This window comes from Lepus europaeus, chromosome 15 (assembly GCF_033115175.1).
Source record: "Lepus europaeus isolate LE1 chromosome 15, mLepTim1.pri, whole genome shotgun sequence".
Taxonomy (NCBI): Eukaryota; Metazoa; Chordata; class Mammalia; order Lagomorpha; family Leporidae; genus Lepus; species Lepus europaeus.
The window spans coordinates 72,303,011-72,308,490 of NC_084841.1; the positions used below are offsets into that span (position 1 = coordinate 72,303,011).

A 5,480-nucleotide genomic window follows, 5' to 3' on the forward strand; every position below is an offset into this window, starting at 1 on the left:
GGGAAATACCTCTACTAATTAGCCTGGCTTGAAATTCTGATGGCCTCTCAAACCTTTACCTTGTCTGTGCTTTCAATATATTTGTGCATATGAATTCCATTTGGAAAGTTTTGTCACTTTCTTTTTACAGAAACTCATAGTCTCTTCCTCCCTCTGGTGCTTGTCTCTAGTAATGCAGATTTTTGGAGCTGCTGAATAGTGGTAAGGCTGACCCTAAGCTTCAGCTCACTGGATTTTAAATTTGAATGTTGTATGGTATAAAGTTCAGACTGCAACCCAGGCCCCCACATAATTTTAGATAGAAGGTAGAATCTTGTCACTAGCTAAACTAGAGTGCCAACTGGGATTTTGGGACATAAATGCTGCCTTACATATCACTTAAAAGACAATTGCTACTTGCCATTGAATTTTTTATGGAAGTGTTTCATTATGGAAAGACACAAAATAAACTTGGAACTAGGAATAGCTATCCTATCTTATGTAACACAGAGAAACTTTGGAATGGAAATAGAAGGCCAATAAAAGTCACTAATGGGATGGAACTGGTATAATACATTGCATTCTGTGGAGAAAAACTCAGGGGAGGCTACATAAGGAGCCCGTTGCTTCAGTCCTTGTAGCTTGAACAATTAGGCCCTCCAGGACTGCCTTGCTTCTTATTTGTATATTGAAATCTTAATCTTCTCTAGCCAAGGTAAAAGACACTGTTGAATTGCCTGGTAAGAGCTCCTGTATTGGGTGTGATATTTTCTGGAAACAGCAATCATATGCCCTGATGGAATCAGGGAAAATAAACTGCCCACCAGGCAGAGCAGAACACTACTTGTGGTAAAGCAGGGGAAGAGTCAGTGACAGGGGAGATTTTGAGTACATTTTGACTGCAGCATTTGCCTTTGGCCTGGCTATAGAGTAACAACACAGGCCCAGCATAACTGTGGGCAAGAAAACATCATTTTCTGGACTATTCATAAAGTCACTGTGAGAATGTAGAGAAATAACTAAAATGAACCATTTGTACTGTCATCAAGAGACACAGTTGCTAGCTCCAAAGAGCATTTGAACTACAAGTACAAACATCAGTCGGATTCCTAGAATTACCCAGCTGGGTTTATGACATGAGTGAGTCTGCAGGTTCTCTGATCAGACACAGATATAATGAATGAGGGCATATTCCTCTCACACACAATAAAACCTCATATATAGGAAGAAACTGTGGTGATAGCAACAGAGAAGTTGCCTAACTTGAACTAGAATTTCACAAGATAAGATACACAGATGGAAAGTAGCACATGAAACCAAGTCCAATACAATTAACTCTTAAGAAACTGAAAACTAAGAACAATACATAGCTAGTACTACATAACTCTCAGAATAAAATTAAGAATAGCAACAATATAAAGTATTGATAAGGATAACACAACAGAAAGCTCATACATTGCTGGTGAGAATTCAACATGGTACAGCCACTTGGGAAAATGGATTGACTTTTTTGTACAAACTTGAATGTGTATGTACAGTTTGATTCATCATTCCTACTTATGTATATTAATCTTACAGAAATGCAAATACCAGTTTACACAAAAGAAAGATACAAGTATTTATAACAGTTCATTTGTAATTACCAACAATGAGAAATGTACAAATGACACTCAAGGGTGAAGGAATAAATGAACTATAGAATAGCCATACAGTAGAATGTTATGGAAAAATTGAAAAGGACAAGAAATGAATATAAGGGACAACTTGTATGGATTTCAAATGCACTATACTGAGTAAGAGGAGCCTATATCAAAAGAATGCATTCTATACTATTCCATCATCATGATGAACCAGGACAGACTAAATTCTGGTATTGGTTGACAAAGATAAGATCTGGGAAAACTCATGACTAAAAGCATAATTTTACAGTGATAGAAATGCTCTGAAGCCTGGCGGTGATGGGTATACAGGCTTATGTTTTTGTCTAATGGAGCTTCATGCCAAAAAAGAATCAATTTACTTCTTTTTTTAAACAAATAACTTAATTAGTCTCATGAGTGCTTGTTACCTTATTTTTTTGTGTGAAATATCACACAAAACCTCTTAATATGAATTCTGAATGAATATCTGAGTAGTCTGTTTGAAGGAATTATCATCTGAGATCAGAAATATGAACCAGTGCTCAACAATATGGCAACATAGGAAGCCTGGACACTTCCCCTCAAAGAAACAATGAATAAGCAGCAATAACTGAAAGAAATGTAGTTTGTGAGAAACCTACCAACAAATCAAAAGGCTCCTATACCTTAGGAGACATTGATACCAGTCACATAAAAGCTAGCAAGAAGAATATAGTGAACTCACCACAGTCCTCCCTGCCACCTCAGCATAGTGTAGCATCACTTGGAGGATATCCCTCCTCCCAGCTACTTCCTAGGGGTAGGAAAAAGACTTGGCCACTTGATGTTTTGAGATTTTGGAGGCATGACAAAGGAACTAGTATCTTCCTACCTGAATCTCAGTACTGACAGCAAAGAAATATTTTTGAGGACACAGAGAACTATGGCAATGGTGTAGGCTAGTGCTGTGGCTTAAACATGATTTGACTCCCAAATTCACACAGGACTTTAAAAACCAAAGACATAAGTTAATGATACTCAGAACATAAAATGTAAATCCAAATACCATGTTTGGGAGGTGGACCTAGTAAGAAGTCCTTGGGTAACTGTGGATGCCTTCATACAATAGTTCCCATGAAAAAGTTGAGTGTAACAGCTGAGCTAGCCACATCCTGTCAGCTTCCTGGCTCTCCATGTGATTCTGCCTCTGTAAGGGCTCAACCTTTGCCATACTCATCAGATGACAAACCAATGAAACCTGTCCAATATTGGACTATAACACTTGAAACTATGAACTAAATAATATTTTTCTCCTAATAATTTCATCAGGTATTGCATTGTTAGCAATACAAAGCTGACAAATCCATTGCACAAATTGAATATCTGTAGTAGTGAGTGCAGAACTGACGACTCACCACAGAACTAAGGGAAGAAAACTCCCAGCTCTTGTTGCCTTCTCCCAAGGTAGCAAAAGTATGTGTCCAGCATACCAGCTGTTAGAGGATCGCCCAAGAGACTGCTCTATATCTCACTCTCCGGATGGCTGCAACAGTCAGTGTGCTGGGTCTTCCACATGGATGTCAGGGTTCCAAACACTTGGGTCATCTTCCACTACTTACCCAGGCCATTAGCAGGGAGCTGGATTGGAAGTGTAGCAGACAGGACATGAATCTGAGCCCATACTGAATGCCAACATTGCAGGCTGAAGCTTTACCCGCAACAGCATAACACCAGCCCCTGATTATACTTTTTAACTACTCTGCATTTCATTAGTTGAGGAGACTATTATGTTGGTGCTATCAGTAGATGCAGTAATGGATCTTTATCTGTTACTAGATCTGGAATTCTCTAACACAAGATTATAATAGTATGCCAATGAATTTAAGTATCCCTGGGGAAACCCACAAATGTGTATATATAGAATAACACCATGAATGTTTATCCACAAAAATGAAAATTGTGCCTTTCTAAGTCCCAAAGTGACAATGACTAAGAAAGCATCAAGATAGTCTTTTATGGACTGAGTTAGTGTACCTAACTATTCTTGAAAAAATAGCAGTTATACATCTTATATTTAAGAAATGCTACATGTGAGTTAATCTTAATGGAAAAAAGTGATTCTGAATATTTTTGAGAAAAATCAGGATGAAATTTTCTTTAAAAAACTAAAATGTATGGGCCAATTTAAATGATAAAATCACAGTTCTGAGATGTTTTGATGAAAGATCAACTATAAAAAATTATACTTTCAGAAGCTATTGTAAGATAATATTAATGAAAAAACTCATTTCTTAAAAGTTCAGATAAAGAATAATCTATTTAAAAATAGTGACTTATTGTATGATTTTTTTTAAACCACTAGTTTGACTTCTGGAAAAATATACTCCACATTTCTTTTTTATCTTGGCAAGGTCACAGCTGATAAACGATTATACACATAATAGCCAGTACCCTGTTCTCATCTTTGACTCATCAACAGAATTTGAGACAATTTATCACAATTTTTTTGCTACAAGAACTTGTTCCACTTCTGCATTAAAGCTCTCTTGTTTACTTTATTGGTTGAACCTCTGCAACTACTCTTCCAAGCTTTCAGAATATCTCTCCTGAGTTATTTTAATACACTTAAAAATGCTCTCTCCACCTCTGCTTTTATTTATTATCCTTGCAGTCTTTTCATGATACAGCAGCTGAAGTAAATCTTCTAAAATATGTTAGATTCTGAGATTTCTTGTCCCCCAATCCAGCAGCTTCTCATCTCTCTAAAAGGAAAAGCCAATACCATTAAATGCTCTACAAGAAAGTACATTTTTAAGCTCCTTTGTACCTCTGTGACTTAATTTTCTATTACTATGATGCCTCTTGCCATATGGCTTGATATAAGTATGCCAGGGAAACTGCTGCTACAGGCCTTTTGCACTTGCTATTTTATTTGACATAATTTTATTTTTTCCACTATTATCATTGCTTGTTCAATCACTTTCTTCATACTGTTTCATAAATGTCACCTCTTCAATAAATGTTTCTATAGATATACTGTTTCTTTCCATGCTTAATTGTACCTGTTCTTTACCACATTATTTTTTGTTTTTATACTTTTTAAAAATTATACATTTAAAAATGTAATGGATAGGAGAAAAATTGATTTTTTCGAGAATCGATTATTAATTGCAGCCCTTTCCTCTACTGTTAAGGAACAGTGATTTTTTTCTTACTATTTGTTGAATTCTTTACTTAGTGGAGGGTTAATCTTGTGATTATAAAGTAAATTGAGAATATATCATTTTAAAAATAAAAGAGAATAAGAAAGGAAGGAGGAGGGAGGGTGAGAATGTGGACAGGAGGGAGGCTAGGATGGAAAGTCTCACTATGCTTCTAAATCTGTATATATGAAATATATGAAATCTGTTCACCTTATATAAGTTAAAAATATACATACATTTTCTTATATATGTCTTATTAGTTTTCTTCCTTTTTTTGGCATTTGAAATTCAGATAACTTTATTTAAATTGAAAATTATTAAAATTGCATTTAAAGAACGTTGGTATAAAAATCACGAGTAAAAATATGGAACTCTTCATGAATTTGCGTGTCATCCTTGCGCAGGGGCCATGCTAATCTTCTCTGTATCGTTCCAATTTTAGTATATGTGCTGCCGAAGCGAGCACTTATTAGTTTTCTTTCTAAGCTATTCAATCACAGTAAAAATGTTTCTTACACAGTCAATGTTACATTAGCCATTCTAACACAGTGAGTAACTGGTATATAAGATGATCTAGAAGCAACTTAATTTTTAAGCTCCTGTTTATGTCTTTTATTTTTTCTATTAATACCCTTGCTAATATCATAGTTGACTACTTGCTGGTATAAATATATATATA

General features: G+C 35.5%; 1 non-coding gene across 1 annotated transcript; it reads right to left on the bottom strand.

Annotated features, from left to right (window-relative positions):
* Positions 1–5,160: 5,160 nt before the first annotated feature.
* On the bottom strand, positions 5,161–5,267 carry LOC133774772 (U6 spliceosomal RNA). The gene has a single exon (XR_009868149.1). It is a non-coding gene; the product is annotated as a U6 spliceosomal RNA (small nuclear RNA).
* Between the last annotated feature and the right edge of the window lie 213 nt (positions 5,268–5,480).